This window comes from Protopterus annectens, chromosome 4.part0, assembly GCF_019279795.1.
Source record: "Protopterus annectens isolate FY-2018-M chromosome 4.part0, PAN1.0, whole genome shotgun sequence".
Classification (NCBI taxonomy): domain Eukaryota; kingdom Metazoa; phylum Chordata; order Ceratodontiformes; family Protopteridae; genus Protopterus; species Protopterus annectens.
In genome coordinates, this window is record NC_056733.1 from 994,732,689 (window position 1) to 994,749,262 (window position 16,574).

Sequence of the window (16,574 nt, forward strand, 5' to 3'; positions counted from 1 at the left end):
ATTGGATGTACAGATGTGCAGAAGCTTCATCAAGACAGGGTCTGAGACTGGTCTGTAGGCCAGACACAAGTCACCTCTAAGCAGCCTATACAATACTGAATAAAGTGATATGGCCTTCAGTCTGTCCGTGTAGGTCATGTTTTGTAGGCCCTGAATTTTCTTGGTGAGAAACCTCTGAGGTCTCTTCAGTTGCTGCAGATGTCTGGTGTGGTACATAAAGAAGGGAGCACTGTAGGGGCAGCTCGTGCTATAGGACTGCAGGACTGCAGCCCTCCCACCTAAAAAAAAAATAAAAACAGAACAGAGAAACACAAAATCAAAAACTGTAAAATTCCCAGAAGTGTACGCATGCGCACATGCTCTCAGACTACTTTCTCAGCAGTCTAAATAGGGGGAAAGGCATCTCAGCCCCAAGATGCCCAGCAGTCTGTGCAGTGGTGACGTCACAAAATGGAGGCACTCCTGACTGCAGCAGTCGCAGGCAGGACCAATCGCAGATTTGGACTGCAAGGGATACTTTGGGATGGACCAATCGTGCAAGGAATACTGGCTGTTTGGATATCGGCGGCAACGGAGCAGTTATTTGGCTTGTCAGCAAAGTGGATAGGGGAGCAGTTATTTAGCTCGTTGGTGGGGCTGTTCAGATATTGGCGACAAGGTAAGCAGGCACTGTGTGTGTGTGTGTGTGTGTGAAATGCCCCAGTTGCTATATACTGGTGGCTAGAGCAGACTCATGATGGTGTGGTTGGAAATACCTCAGGCTTGAACCCTGTACCTTGTATACAGGTGTTAAGGGCCTGAATTTCCTACCCACCACCATTTGTAAAAAAAATTGCAGATTTATGTCTCATATTTGATCTGTTCTGTTCCTCATAATATCTGTGGTTTCCAAATGTTTAAATGCTTTATGTTTGATGGTGCAATGGTAGCATTGTTGCCTCACAGCTGTAGGTTTTCAGGTTTGATTCTTGGCTGGGGTGCCTTCTGTGTGGGGTCTGCATCTTCTCCCTGTGTTTGTGTGGGTTTGCTTTTGTGTCCTCCCATGTTACAAAGACATGTCTGCATTATTTCTTCCTGGGTCTCTGCTGAAAATTGTTTTTTTTTGTTCCAAGTTAGACTGTCCTGGTTAACAAATGTTAAATATAATTGACAGGCATTTGAATTTCAGACTTCAGGTTTCTGAATGTTTAATTCTATACGTATTTGATGGTGCAGTGGTAGCACTGTTGCCTCACAGCTATAGGCTTTTCTGGTTTGATTCTTGGCTGGGGTGCCTTCTGTGTGGAGTCTACATCTCCTCCCTCTGTTTGTGTGGATTTGCTCTGGTGTCCTGCCATTTTACAAATACATGTGTCTGCAGTATTTCTCCCTGGGCCTCTGCTGAAAATTGTTTTTGTTCCATCAGAAGTAACATTGACAGGCATTTGAATTTCAGACTTCATATTCTTCAGAAAATACATAGTAACACAACATTTTATTCTAGCAATTTTCTAAGTTTATAAGATGAATATTTGAAATGTGTCCCTATTTTTGGGACTGTATTCCCCCATTATTGGCTTTGTCCAGGTTTTTTGTGCTAAGGTTGACAGCTATGGCAAGAACTGAATTCACTGAATATGTTTGAGGGCTGTATTCCCTCATTACTGGGTTTGTCCAGGTGTTTTGTACTAAGAGGTTGATAGCTATGTTGAGAACTGAATTCACTAAATGATAGGTATTTAAGTTTCAGTCTTCCTCTCTTTCACAAAGCAGCTGATTTGGTGTAGTGGTATGTTGCTCTGACTGTTTTGCACAGGGACCTTGGCAGTAAAATGTATGGTGGTAACACAGCATTTCTCTTTCACAAAGCAGCTGATTTGATGTAGTGGTATGTTGCTCTGACTGTTTTGCACAGGGACCTTGGCAGTAAAATGTATGGTGGTAACACAGCATTTTATTCTAGCAACTTTCCAAGATTATACAAGCAATGTTTAATGTGTCCCTAGTTTTTGGGCTTTTGACCCCCCCCCAATAAATTTTGGCTTTTTCCAGATTTCTTGTGCTACAAAGTTGAGATGCAATTGAGTATTGAGTAAATTTTACAAGGAGCTGAGAGCTGCAGGGGTAGAGAAGTTTAGTGCTGCTTATGCTGAGTTGGCTTGCATTGTTAATAGCACAACAGGTTGTGTACTTGCTTTTGATGCAGAAGGCTGTGGGTTCTGCTACCACAAGGAGTGGATGCCGCTGTACTGAGAATGTCCTCCTTGGTGAATATACTAACTATGAGCCTGTTATCAGTTTGCCATCCATTTCCTCTTGCACTATTATTAGCTTATCATTTTTTTAATGTAATATAGGCAATTTATTCCTCAGGGGCAACAGACACTTTATTTTTCGATGAAACCATGAAATATAAAGGTGTTTGCTAGCAGCAACCACTTCATTAGTTACAGATTTCTTTAATGTGGAATTATTTAGATGACTTTTACTTCTTCAGAGATTGTGCATATTTACTGATAATGAACTGTAGAATTGTGCATATTTACTGATAATGGACTGTACAATTGTGCATATTTACTGATAATGGACTGTACAATTGTGCATATTTACTGATAATGGTGGACTGTAGACTTGTGCATATTTACTGATAATGGTGGACTGTAGAATTGTGCATATTTACTGATAATGGTGGACTGTAGAAGTCTGAGTAGACTTTTATGATGGAAATGTTATGAACTGGGCAGTTTTGTCATTATGGGTGCATGCATTTTGTTTCATTGCTTACTGGAGAAATGTTCAAAACAAATTTAAAACACCCTCTAACAACTGTACTGTATTGTACAAGGAATATAATTTAGTACAATCAGGAAGGTGTATCAAAGAGCACATGTATGTTTCATATGCAAGGGGCCTATGATTTGAAAATAGCCCAAAATTAATCTTTATCTGTCATTGGCAAAATGTATTTTCTTTGAATGTGGGTTTCAATGCTGTTTCAATGAATGTGAGTTTCAAGGGCAGAGAAGTTTTAATGCTAAGTCTGTTTTCATTGTGAGACTGCATTGCTTTGTTTAGCAGATGTCTTAGTGTTTGTGCTGTAAAATACAAAATAAAACTTTCAAATGAAGTCCAATTTGTCATAGAAGTAAAGCAGTATGCACATTAGTGTTTATGGTAAATGGAGTGAAATAGCCAAGTAATGGATCATTTGAATGGCTGCAGAGGCTCCATTCGACCATGGTTTTGTGAGGGGGAAGGGCGGCAAACTCACACAGGCCCAACTGAACTATACCTCCCAACTGTCCAGATTTTCAAAGAATGAATAGATTTTTGCTTCTTATTTTTGGTTTGTTCCTCATAAAATTTGTAGTTTTCTGGCAAATCATTTAGGAATTAATTCACTAAATAATGATACACTGAGTTTCAGACTTCAGAACCTTCAGAAAAATGCATGCTAAAGTAAGACCTGATATTCTATTAACTGTCTCAGTTTATACAAGAGCAATTTTTAGTATTGTTTATATGTTCCCCCAATATATTTGGCCTTGTCCAGATTTATTGCATTAACAGGTTATGAGGTACATGCAAATAAATTGCTTTATAGAATTAGGCATAGCCAACCTCTCAACTGTCCCCAATTTTGGCTCAAAATGTTGCTCTTCACCCTAATAATCCCTCTGCAAAATAGCAATTTTGGAAGAAAACATGGAGGGTTTACAATTACGAAATAACTATAATAATCAAAGTTATAGATTACTTTTATTTCAGAAATGCATGTAGACTCTTTTATTTTGTCAGCTGCTCAAGTTAGCAGTGCTAATATTAAAGTGTTCCTTCTTTGACAGGTTCCCAGCTTTATTGTGTGGCTATTTTATATTTTTGCATCACATTTTTGGTCCATTTTTCATAAAATTGTTTTTTTTGGCAAATTTGTGATAAATCATTAAAGACTGAAGTTAGAAAATAATGACAGACATTTGAGTTTCAGATTTCATACCCTTCAGAAAATTCATACTAATGCAAGACCTATTCTATTATCTTTCTAAGTTTATAAGAGCAATATTTAAAAATTGTCCTTATTTTTGGGCCTTTGTCCAGATTTCTTGCTCTGAGGTTGGAAGGTGTGACAAATGTGTCAGGGCCATCACAGTCAGCCAGGAATATTTCAAATTGTGACATACTTGTTGCATCCCACTCCCCCATGTAGTGACTCTTGATGTGTCCAAGCAAGGCAAGGAGTAGTTATGCAGTGTAAATGTGCAGAGTGTCCTCCCATCCAATGTAAACACAAGTACTACAGTGAATTTTCATCTGTCCTTGATTTTGCAGAATGGTCTGGTTTCTGTCATATTTTTGTACTGTTGATTTATGCTTATTATTACTCAGAAAGTGCCTGTTGCTCTGTGTTTAAGTAGCAATGCTTTAATGACCATAAGGTAAGCTTGTCTGAGATCGTAAGATGCAAGTAAGCTTTAATAAGCATACTGTTAAAGAATTGCCAACATTGAAAACCTTTCTGTTGTTGCCATGCAGAGAATACTTACATAACTAGATAATGTATAAGCCTTGGGTATTGAAATGCATATGACAGTATTTGTAATAAAGGACAGGATTACATTATTTTAAGAAGCTCATTACATTTGTTGGAGACTTCAAGTGATCTCTGTAGGCTTTATCCATAAACTAAACAGAATGCCAATCATGTGTGGTCCATAACCTGTACAGTAATCCTTTAAGCAATGTATCTTGAGCTTGTTTCTTGTTTGCTGTTCATTTTTTACTTTGATCATGTTTTCCCCATGAAACAAGTAAATAGTTGTCAGGCAGCAGGTCTTTTTTGGATAAGAAACCTTTTTACAAGTGGGAGCATCACAGAGATTTCTACTTTCAGCATGTTACTTGGTACTTTAATAAAGCTGAATATAAATTATAATTAGAACTGCAGTGCAAGGAGAAGTGGTTTGAGTTGAGTGCTGCTTGTTTTTTTTTATACTTGATTTTGACTGGCATTCCAGTAATGTATTTAAAAAGTAATTTATTTTTTCATGCCTCACAACCTGTTGTTTCCATCTAGATATTAAGTAAGCTGTCATGCAGCCAATGCATTGAAATATTTTTATTCTTCTACACTTATTTTTGTCTTGATTGAACTCTCATCATGACGGTTTGGCACCCAGGGCAGGTTATTTAGTTAAAGTTAGTTTTTGTGGTTTTGAGCATAGCTCCTCCCCTTTCTAGTTGGCCACACCCTTTCCCATTGACCCCACCCATTCAGCTGTCTCCTGCAGCCCCCCTTTGATTTGAAGTCACCAGCCGCCACTGGAGCATTGTACTATATTATTGGTCTGATGAGATCCGAGTGCAGGGGAATTATAACCCCCTTAGCTTTGAATGCTATACCTTTGCTTATGAGGTGTGCAGTGTAGAAGGCCTTCCTTACTACTGTGGACACCTGATGATCAAAATTAAGGTTGCTATCAACTTGTGTTCCTAAATCTCTCACCACTGGGTTTGAACTTAAAGGGATATTATTAATGTTATTTTTTTTCAATAATCATTTTTATTGTTTTACCAAACCATTATACATTTCACACACTATTTACATTATGTACAATATTGCTTCCAATGTTTTAGTTCCATTTTGAATTTCCCTATAATACATTAAGAATAAATATCATTTTAACCAAGTACAGGAAATTAAAATCACAAAAAATTAAACATAAAAGCATCTACAATAGACAATTGTAAACCAACTCAAGCCAATAATTTGTATTATTTCTACATTTTCTATCTAATCCAAGAATGTGTTGGTACACATACAGAATGTCCTGACAGAAAGTGGATAGGACCCTACAAACTAATATTAAAGATTTGTTCCCAAATTTTTATGCTGTTTATACTTTTCTTATTATTTCTAATTAACAATTTGTGCGCTAATATATGCTTAATCGCTAACAGCCTGAAATTTTGCCACGACACCTGTGCTGGGTTCAACCAATTTGTGGCTATATATAATTTCATTAGTAAACTAATATTCATAATTACAATCTTTTTTGTTTTGTCCAAATTCTCCGGTGGAATATGTAAAATCAGAAATTCCCAGGAGAGTGTTGAGTTTTGGTAACCCATTTTTTGCAGTTGTAACTTTAAAGAATTCCATAATTTATAAATGCACTTGCAACTCCAGAACATGTGTAACAGGTCTGCTGTCTGATCTATACACTGTGGACATGTAGGTGACTTTTTTGAATCAAATTTATGAAGTGTAAGATGGGTATAATATGCATTGTTAAATATCATCAATTGAGTAAGGACCAGTTTTTGAAGTGATACGGATTTTAATGTTAAGTTAAACGCCTCTACTATTTTTCTGTCGTCTAGGGATGGCAATTTCTCTCTCCAGTATTTGGATAACAGAATATGATTGTTATATTTTCTCTCTTTTGCCATTTTATACGCTGAGGATATATATTTTCTATCTTGTTGCAATGCTTCCCACAGCTGACCTGAAATAACTAGTTCCTCTTTTTATTTCAAAACTGGTAAAATAATTTATGGCCAAATCTTTTAACTGCCTCATTATAATTAAATAAGAGATGGGAAGATTCATCTCTTTTAAGATATCATGTACCGCTACTCCTAGGAAGGGGTATAAATCCCTTACAGTTAATTCCTTAATAAATGGATATTTCTTTAAGTCTATCAGTTGATTACCAATAGTTATATTAGGATTTCCATCAAGCGGTTGAAACATCATCATATATTTTAAAAGGTTCAAGGAGGCAAACAGAGTTTGAGTCGCCACTGCCCATACCTTGATGTGTTCCATTAACTCATATTTACTCAATGTTTTTATATTCAAAAATGGTACAGCTTTAACATTAATTCTCTTCCCTTTTATATGTTTATAATTTAGCAGTACCCATTTGGGTATCCATTTTCTATTTTCGCTATCCAAGTAAGACACCCTTAAAATCCTATTGGCCTGAATCACTGTATAATACATCTCAAAATCTGGTAAATCCAACCCCCCCCCCTCGTTTTAGGAGCCATCAGTTTTTCATAGGATATTCTCATCAAAAATTTCCCCAGTCCTATCTGAAATTGCTTGAAAAAGGATTTCGTGATTTTAAGTTGTGCTGCTCTAAAAATATATAGCATTCTGGGGAGAACGTTCATTTTTTATTATTGCTGCTCTTGCCATCATCGGTAGCTTCAACTTACTCCATCTTTTCAAATCCATTGTTATTCGGTCTCCAGTTGCCTTAATATTGTTGATAAAAAATTCTCTATTTTCAGTTGAAAAGTCAATCCCCAAATATTTTATTCTTTCTTCTGTCCTTATTCGTCCTATCAATGGTAGCATTGAAAACGGTGTAGGTATCTTTAGAGGGAATATTTTGTTTTTTTTAAAATTTAGTTTGTAATTAGCAATTTTCTCAAAGGTTTGTATTGCTGTTAGTATTTTTTCTGTATCTGACACGGTGTGGTACTGTATATATTTAAATCATCTGCAAAAGCAGCCATCCTAAGATTTATCCCAAGAAGTACAGGAGAATTATAAAAAACTTTTTGTTTCATATGAAGAAATAAAGGTTCTAAATACAGATTAAACAGTATGGGAGACAATGGGCACCCCTGTCGAGTTCCATTTTTAATTTGAATCCTTTTGGAACATTCATGATTTATATATAAACTAGTGTATGCATGCTTGTATAAATTTCTTAACATAGAAATAAAAAGCTGAGGTATATTGAAATATGATAATGTTTCAAATAAATAAGCCAAATTAACTCTATCGAATGCTTTTTGAGCATCAATTATTAAAGCATATATGTTCAATGTTAGGTACTTTGCATAAGATATTAAAGTATGAAGAGTTAATGTATTGTCTGTAGTCTGTCTCCCGCCTGTTCTTCTGATATTATCAAGTTTATTATTTTTTTTAATCTACTAGCTAGAATAGATGTCATGATTTTCATATCAATATTCAACAATGATATGGGCCTATAATTGTCTGGATTTTTGGGATCACTATTCTCTTTCAATAACAGAATTGTTCTTGAGGCATTAAAATGAAGATCATTGCTGCCATTCGAAATGATATAGTTAAAGGTCTGTGAAAGTACGGTGCTCAGAATCCCACTAAAAGATTTATAAAATTCAGAGGTCATACCATCTGGTCCTGGGGCTTTATGTGGCTTTAGTTTCTTAATTGCCTCTAGAACTTCATCAACTGTAATCAGTGCAGTCAATTCTCCCGGAGAATCCTCGTCAATCTTGGGAAAATTAATTTTCTGTAAGAACTCTTTCCTCTCTTCATCATGCCCATAAGTTTGTTGCTCACCATATATCTGATTAAAAATTGATTCAAAAATCTTCATGACATCTGACTTATCAGTATATAACGTATTATTATGATTTATTTCGGTAATTAATCGTGTCGATTTCGTCTGATTAATAATGCGGGCTAATGCTTTCGAGGGAGTTTGAATGTGATTTGCATATTTAACTAAACTTCTTTGTTCGTACAGTGTCAATTTTCTGTTATGCATAAGAAACAGCTCTTTCTGACATCTTAACAACTCAGTTTCTGTTTGCTCAGTGTAGTTACTCATCAGCTCCTGGTCCAATAATTGTACTTTAGTTTCCAGATCCAGTTGTTCTTTATTTTGGAGTTTTATAATAAGTGGCTTTCTGAATAAATAATCCTCTTAACAAAGTTTTAGTTGTAGCCCATTCTATATCTAATGGATGTTCATTACGGGGTATATTGTATACTAATTGTTTAAGTATCTCCTTAACTTCCTTTACTATATCTTCTTTGGTTAATAGGTATGGGTTTAAGGACCAATTATATCCACCATGATTTTTAGTATTCAAAAATATCGGTCTTTAAAGTTAAAGTTATTTTAGAATGGTCTGAGAGCTGTCTAGCTTGATTAGAAACCCTAGGGTCAAGTGAAATGAACACTTCTGGAATTAAAAAAATCAATTCTTGACCACATTTTATGGCAGCTAGAATAGAAAGTAAAGTTTTCTGCCTTTGCTTGTATGTGTTTGTGTTTAAAAGGGTCATATAGTTTGAAATCCGTTCTCAGTTCTTTCAACGCTACCATTGCCTGCTTATTAAAAGCAGTCAAGCTCCCAACTTATCAGTTTTAGAATCTTGGTAAGCATTCCAATCCCCCATCACTATGTAACAGTTGTTATATGACTGTAGAATAGAGTAAATTGAAGCTATATAATGATGTTGGTTCACATTTGGGGCATAAACACATAAAAGTACTATCGGCTTATCGAAATTTTCAGTTTTGAGAACCACCAAACACCATCTGCCGTCTTTATCTATTTTGTCCTCCAAAATTTCTCCTTGAAACTGATTCTTGATTATAATTGCCACCCCAGCACTATTCGTAGTCCCTTCTGCCTTTACAACCTTCCTAATCCATTTCTTGTCCTTCATTGTTTCCCATTGGTCATTAGTCAAATGTGTTTCTTGTAATAGAATAAAACCTGCTTTTGATTTAAAAAACAAATGCAGAAACAGCTTTCTTTTTTTCGTGTTCTGGAGTCCTTTAACATTCCAGGAATCTATTATCCACATTCTAAACTATGAATTGATGAATAATGGTATCTATTTTTTGTTTTCCACCTTAAATTGACAAATGTTGGTATTACGTGAATTTTTTGGAAGCAAAACAGCCATCCCATCCCTACCCAGTGCCTATCCACTATTCCTCCGGACCAGGATGAACATAGGTTTTTCACATTGGATAACATTCTCCAAGTAGCTAAACTACTAATTCTATTAACTAACAATAAAATAGCATGCAAAAAACCTACACCAACTATATCTATGTCTACAAAGTCTAACCCAGACATTCCCTACTAAACACCACAGTCAAGTAACTACAGCTCTGAACATTTCCCTAATATTCATGTAAACTAATTGTACCTGACATGTCAAATAATTCACTTTTAACAAACTTTAAATACAGCAATAATATGTTAGCATTATAATTACTTGTTTCAAAACCTTTTAACTAACAGTTCACCTAATAAGCACACAGTTGTTATACATTTGTTTAAAACAAGCCATTATTTAGGTCAGCTATTTATCTTCAAAACATTCCTACAATATTGCATTTTAAATTTTTATAGATCATTACAGTTAGACATCACCTATATTACACAACTACTACTACTGTTTGCTAATTATACTATATGTATATATATATATATATTTTTTTCTTTTTTCTATTCTCCCCCTTCCCCAAACTGAACACAGTTAAAAGATACTTATATATTCACTTATTTACTCACTAAATAAAACACAGTAAGTTACGAAAACAAGCCTGCAAAGGAGAGAAAAAAAAAGAAAAGAGAAAAAAATAACACAAAAAATAGACTGCATTACCTGGATTTACCACTAAGCCATAGACTCTTATACAGCAACAGCCAAACCATACATTTTTGTCCATACAAGACACATTTTACCTTATTGATCATATCTCAGTCATTTTAGCTCCAAAAAAGTCCCAAAAAGTTTCATTTTGATTTACAGCAGCTCTTCTTGCTTCCCAGCAGTTGCAGCAGTCCAGGCAGTTCAATTTTCGAATTTTCACGCTGACGGGGAACCAATTCGCGAACGGACCTCTCAGCTGTACCACACTCAAAACGGTCCCCCTGCTTCCTTTACCTTGTTTCCTGCTTCCTCGTGGGTCAGGAGCACGTAGAAGCCATAAAACTTCGTGGAATCTTTGTGTTTCAGCTAGGAAGGCGAGATTAAAAGATAAACGGAGAATTACCAGGCCTGCTGAAGAATGAAGAACACACAAAGGATTTTGAAGCCTCGGATTCTCGTAAATGCAGTCTCCCATTCATTCTAATGCAGGAAAAAGCCAGGATGTACTGTTCAATTTTCAGACGGTGGCAGAGCCTTAAACAGCTTCAAAAAGGTAGGTCTGGCTTCTTTTTTTGTATTTACAGTGTATTTAATGCCATCAAGAGTAAAGATTAAACTGTTAGGATATTTCATTTGAAATCTAATGTTTTTGTCAATTAGAAACTTACAGTATGGAGCCAGCATTTGTCTAGACTGTCTTATTTGTGCTGGTAAATCCTGTGATATAGAAACTTTATAACTTTGCCACATTATAGATCCTCCAGATTTTTTTATGGTTAGAAGTATTTTATTCACATCCTGGAAGTTTAATATTTTGACATACACAGGTCTTGGTGTATTTGAAGCTTGGGAATTCCTGTAAGCTCTATGTGCTCTTTCTATGACAATTTGCTGAACATCCACAGAGTCCTTAAGTAATGTTTCATATATTTGTATGATAGAAGTGTTCAGCTCATTATATTGGATTGATTCTGGGATCCCTCTGATGATTATGTTGTTACGTCTTGATCTTGCTTCCAGGTCCAGAATTTTGTTTTGCATCATTTGAATATCAGCCTCTTGTGATTCAGATCTTTTAGTGAGCAATGCTATATTGTCTTCATTTGCTGCTATTCTGGTTTCTGCTTTCTCCATTCTTGTTAGAATCCGATTACATGTCTCACTAAATGTTTGTGTTTGGGATGTTAGGTCTTGTAATGCATCTTGTATAGGCAACAATGCAGACTTAATTTCTTCCATCGTAACCTGTTGATCAGATTTCGCTGGTGCCCCTGCTTTTGCAGTTTCTTGCTGTCTGAATGTTTTCTGTCTCTTAAATATGGATTCCTTCTCTGGAGACTGTAATGCTGACAGTTTAGTTTTAGTAGTTGTAGTGTCCATATTTTTATCTTCTTTTGACATTTTGAAATGCTGCAGATAGAGATGATTACCAAGTAAAAGTTTCAGTAATGTGGTAATTCAGTCCTTTGTTTGTTGCTCTGTTCAGAATCAACCAAGCAATCAGTTCCAATCCTGTTGTCACCAAGTATTTTTTTTCAATTTTTTTTCCACGATAAGATCGCTGACTTCTAGTAGATTATTAATTGCTGTCAATTAGTTGATTAACTCCAAATGTACATCCGCAGAGGTGATTTTTGTTTCTGGTCTTTGGAGAGCTGAAGTACTGCAGTGCTTATAGAATGGCGGCCATCTTTGTCCCCCGGGATATTATTAATGTTATAATTGGCAGTGTTTTTTCTTTTGCTAAAGGGAATGATAATGCATTTTTTTCTGTTTAGTTTAAGTCTGTGGCTTTGATACCAATCATTTGTCTATGTAAGCCCATTTTGTAGTATGTTGACATCTTTGGTTGATTCGATGATTGCACCCAGTTTGCAGACATCAGCAAACTTGGTAAGCCATAGGCCATCTATTTTCACCTGGACTACTGAAAAAGAAAGATATCAAAGAGTAGAGATCCTAGCACAGATCACTGTGAAACAACACTGATAACAGATCTGCTAGTAGAGTTGGCATCTCCAGTTTTGATGTATGTGTTCTGTTTGGGAGCCAGTTGCCAACCCATCTAGTGACGTAAGGGTTAATCCCCAGCTGGGTGGATTTCTCAAGGATGCCAGAGTGAGGGCTTGTGTCAAAGACCTTGGCTAGGTTGAGATAGGCATTGTGAACTGTTTTGCCTTCATCCAGGGCCTTGATGACATTCTTGAAGAAGTCCACCAGGTTTAGCAGGCAAGATCTGCCCTTAATGAAGCCAAACTTGGTCAGATCAAGAGTTTGAAGGTCACCTATATTCTTGTTGATAAGATTTATGATGATTGTCTCCATGTGCTTGCAGGTAAGGCTGGTTAAGCTTATTGGTCTATAGTTCCTAGGGTCAGTTGAGGAGCCCCCTTTGCGCAAGGGAATTACAGTTGCTGTTTTCCACTCAGCTGAAACAAAACCAGTGCTTAGATTGAGATTGAAAAGCGTGCTCAGCGGTTCAGCTAGCTCCTGTTTTAGACCATTTAATAAGCAGCCTGGAATGTTGTCTGGTCCCACAGAGGCTATGTTTTTGGTCTTCGAGAGTGCGGCTATGACCTCCTCTCTGGAGATACTAGGCAGAAGACTGGTGACAGGTATGTTATAGGGGTATGATTGGTAGGAAGAGGGGTGAAGTTTTCGCCAAACCTGTCCGCTTGCAGGTTGGCGATGTCTTCAGGTTCAGTATATGTGGTACTGTCCACAGCTAGTTCAGCACAAAGCTGGGCCTTCCCTTTTAGATTTCAGATGTAGCTAAAGGATGCTTTGTAATTTACCTGAACTAGGGATGTTAATTTAGTTTCGTAATTAGATTTAGAGGACTTTACACAATATCTAATCTGTTTGTTTATGCTTTGGAGGGATTCTTCCTTTGCTGGGACCATTCTCTCTTGTTTTTTGACATCAGTTTCTTTCTCTTATTGTATAATCTATTGATGCTGGATGTCCACCAGGGTGGCTTATTTTTTTTGTGAGGATCTTGATTTGATCTGTTCTGGTTCAGCAGAGTCTATACATTCATAGAGATGTTTATACAGGACATTTGTGCACACCTTATTATAGGGGTCATTGTTGTCAGCACTGGCAGGGGGTCTGAAACTATTGATGCCATCGCTCAGTAGGCTATAGTTTGCTTTGGAGAAATTTTTTAATCTTTTTGCTCCTGAGGGTGAGTCAGTTATGATCATTACTTCGAGTGAGACTGATTTGTGATCAAACTTTACCATGGAGAGCCCCACACATAGGGTGGTGCAGCGATCACACATGTTGGTGTGCACTATGTCAAGGATGTTAACCCTCTTGAGGGGTTGCTGACTATCTTCTCCAGAACATTTGTGTTAACAAAGTCCAGGAACCTTTGTGTAAGCGTATTTCATCATCATCATCATCATCATCAGCCCCCTTTTTCCCATCTTTTTGTACATGGGGTCGGGGTATCGTGTTAACTGTCACCAACTCTCTCGATTCAGTGCCACATGCCTGCCTTCAACACTCATGCCTGACTGTTGCAGATCTTCTTTCACACAATCCATCAACCTCTTTGCTGGATGTCCTCTTTTCCTCTTACCTTCCTCCTGTCTGTCCCAAATCTTCCACACCACATTGTCTTCTGCTTTTCTACACATGTGCCCAAACCACCATAATCTGTTCTGTTTGATCTTTTCTGCAATTGGAGTTACTTTGGCTTCTGCTCTTATGTCCTCATTTCTTCATCTGTCCCACAGTGTGCATCTTGCCACCTTTCTCAGGCACTTCATTTCCATCAACTCTAGCTTCTTCAACTGTTCTGCCTTTACTGGCCAGGTTTCTGTACCATACAACAGTACTGGTTGCACCACTGTCTTGTAAACCTTACTTTTCAGCTCGTTTGGCATTCTTCTGTCATAGACTACACCTGATACTTTATGCCAGTTGGCCGCAGCCCCTCTGATTCTAGCTTTGACCTCTTCATTCATACCACCCTTCTCTTCAACCACCCCTCCCACATACTTGAAGCTATTTACCTGTTCCACTATCTTCCTTTCTATCTCTATTCTCAGCGTCTTCTGATTTCCCCAATTTCCTGCCATTACCACAGTCTTATCTGTGCTTACTTTCATCCCATGTGCATTCAGATTTGCATTTCATTCTCCTATCCTTTGCTGAAGTTCTAGCTCAGAGTCTGCCTGTAATGCACATTATCTGTCTGCTTTGTTGATCTGTCCCCTCCAGCCTCTTTGCTAATGTAGTAATCTGTTCTCTTTGATCTTTTCTGCAATTGGAGCTACTTTGACTTCTGCTCTTATGTCCTCATTTCCTTGTCTCTCCCACAGTGTGCATCCTACCACCTTTCTCAGGCACTTCATTTCCATCACCTCTAGTTTCTTCAACTGTTCTGCCTTTACTGCCCAGGTTTATGTACCATACAGTAGCACTGGTCACACCACTGTCTTGTACACCTTACTTTTCAGCTTCTTTGGCATTCTTCTGTCATAGACTACACCTCATACACTATTCCAGTTGGCTGCACCCCCTCTGATTCTAGCTTTGCCCTTTTTATTCAGACTACCCTTCTCCTCAACCACCCCTCACAGTTACTTGAAGCTGTTTACCTGTTCCACTATCTTCCCTTCTATCTCTATTTTCAGCTTCTTCTGATTTTCCCAATTTGCTGCCATCACCACCATCTTATCTGTGCTTAGTTTCATCCCATGTGCCTTCAGATTTGCATTCCATTCTCCTATCCTTTGCTGAAGTTCTAGCTCAGAGTCTGCCTGTAATGCCACATTATCTGCATACAGCAGCTTTGTTGATCTGTCCCCTCCAACCTGTTTGCTAATGTAGTCCATCACCAGTATGAACAGCAGTGGGCTCAGACCTGAACCGTGATGTACACTCACACCCACTGGGAACTCCTCTGTGAGGCCGAACACTGTCCGTAATTGATTCACTGCATCCTTGTACATAGCCTGCAGTAATTCTACCAATGTTTCTTGGACTTCAAACCACTGAGGTACTGCCCAGATCAGCTTTCTTGGGATCTTGTCATATGCTTTCTCCAAGTCTAGGAATGCCCAGTTGGACTCTCTCCTCATCTGTAGCTTCTTCTCAAGTATCTGCCTCAGTATAAACATTGGGTCAATTGTGCTGCATCCTGATCTGAATCTGAACTGCTCATCTCCCATCTAACATTCTACTACTGTGTGTATCCATTTAGCAATCATCCTCTCCAGTACTTTCATGCAATGTGGTAGGAGTTTGATGCCTCTGTACTGCCCACAGTTGTGGATGTCCCCTTTGTACTTGTACACTAGCACAAGTATACTTATTATCCAGTCATCTGTGATACTTCTTTCTCTCCACACTGCTAATAGTACCCTCAGGAGCCATCTATCCCCTGTCTCACTCAGCATCTTTATCATACTGCTGTGACCTCATCTGAGCCTGCTGCTTTCCCTGACTTCATCTTCCTTAGTGCTGTTCTTACTTCTTCTAGGGTGGGCTCCTCTTCTTCTCTCATCGTAGGCTGTTTCTGGGGCAGTACAGCTTCTGTGGGGTTTTCTTCATTCAGAAGCTGCTGGAAATACTCCTTCCATCTGCCTTTGATGTCCTGTGGACTGGTGAGCAGGCTGTTGCTGGCATCCTGTTATGAAGGGTGTCAGACTATCTTCTTTATCTTTCAGTCTTTGCCTTGCAACCTGATATAGTTTCTATGTGCCCCTTACTGAGTCACTTTCCAGAAGTTGGTACAGTGCCTCCAATGCCCTATTCCTTGCTATTGCAACTTCTTTCTTAGCTTCTTTGTTAGCCAATCAGTAGTCCTTCCTAGCCTGGTCAGTCTTTTCTGTCTCCCACTTCTTCCTGCACTCCTTCTTTCTTTTGATGACTTCCTGGACTTCTGCATTTCACCACCATCTTTCCTTATGTACCTTATTTCCATACCTAGCTTGGCCACATATCTTTTCTGTAATCCTAACACATGCTATTATTAGGCACTGCCACTCTTCTTCAACTCCACCTATTTCCTCCTCTTCCTGGGGTGCTAGAGCCCTGAGTAATTTCTTGAACTGCTGTACTTTCTCTCCAGTCAACTTCCAGGTCTTCAGCCTGGTCTCTGTTAACCTTAGAGCCTTCTCTGACCACTGCTTATATGTTACTCTTCCTGGGGATGCTTGCAATGATTTACCAG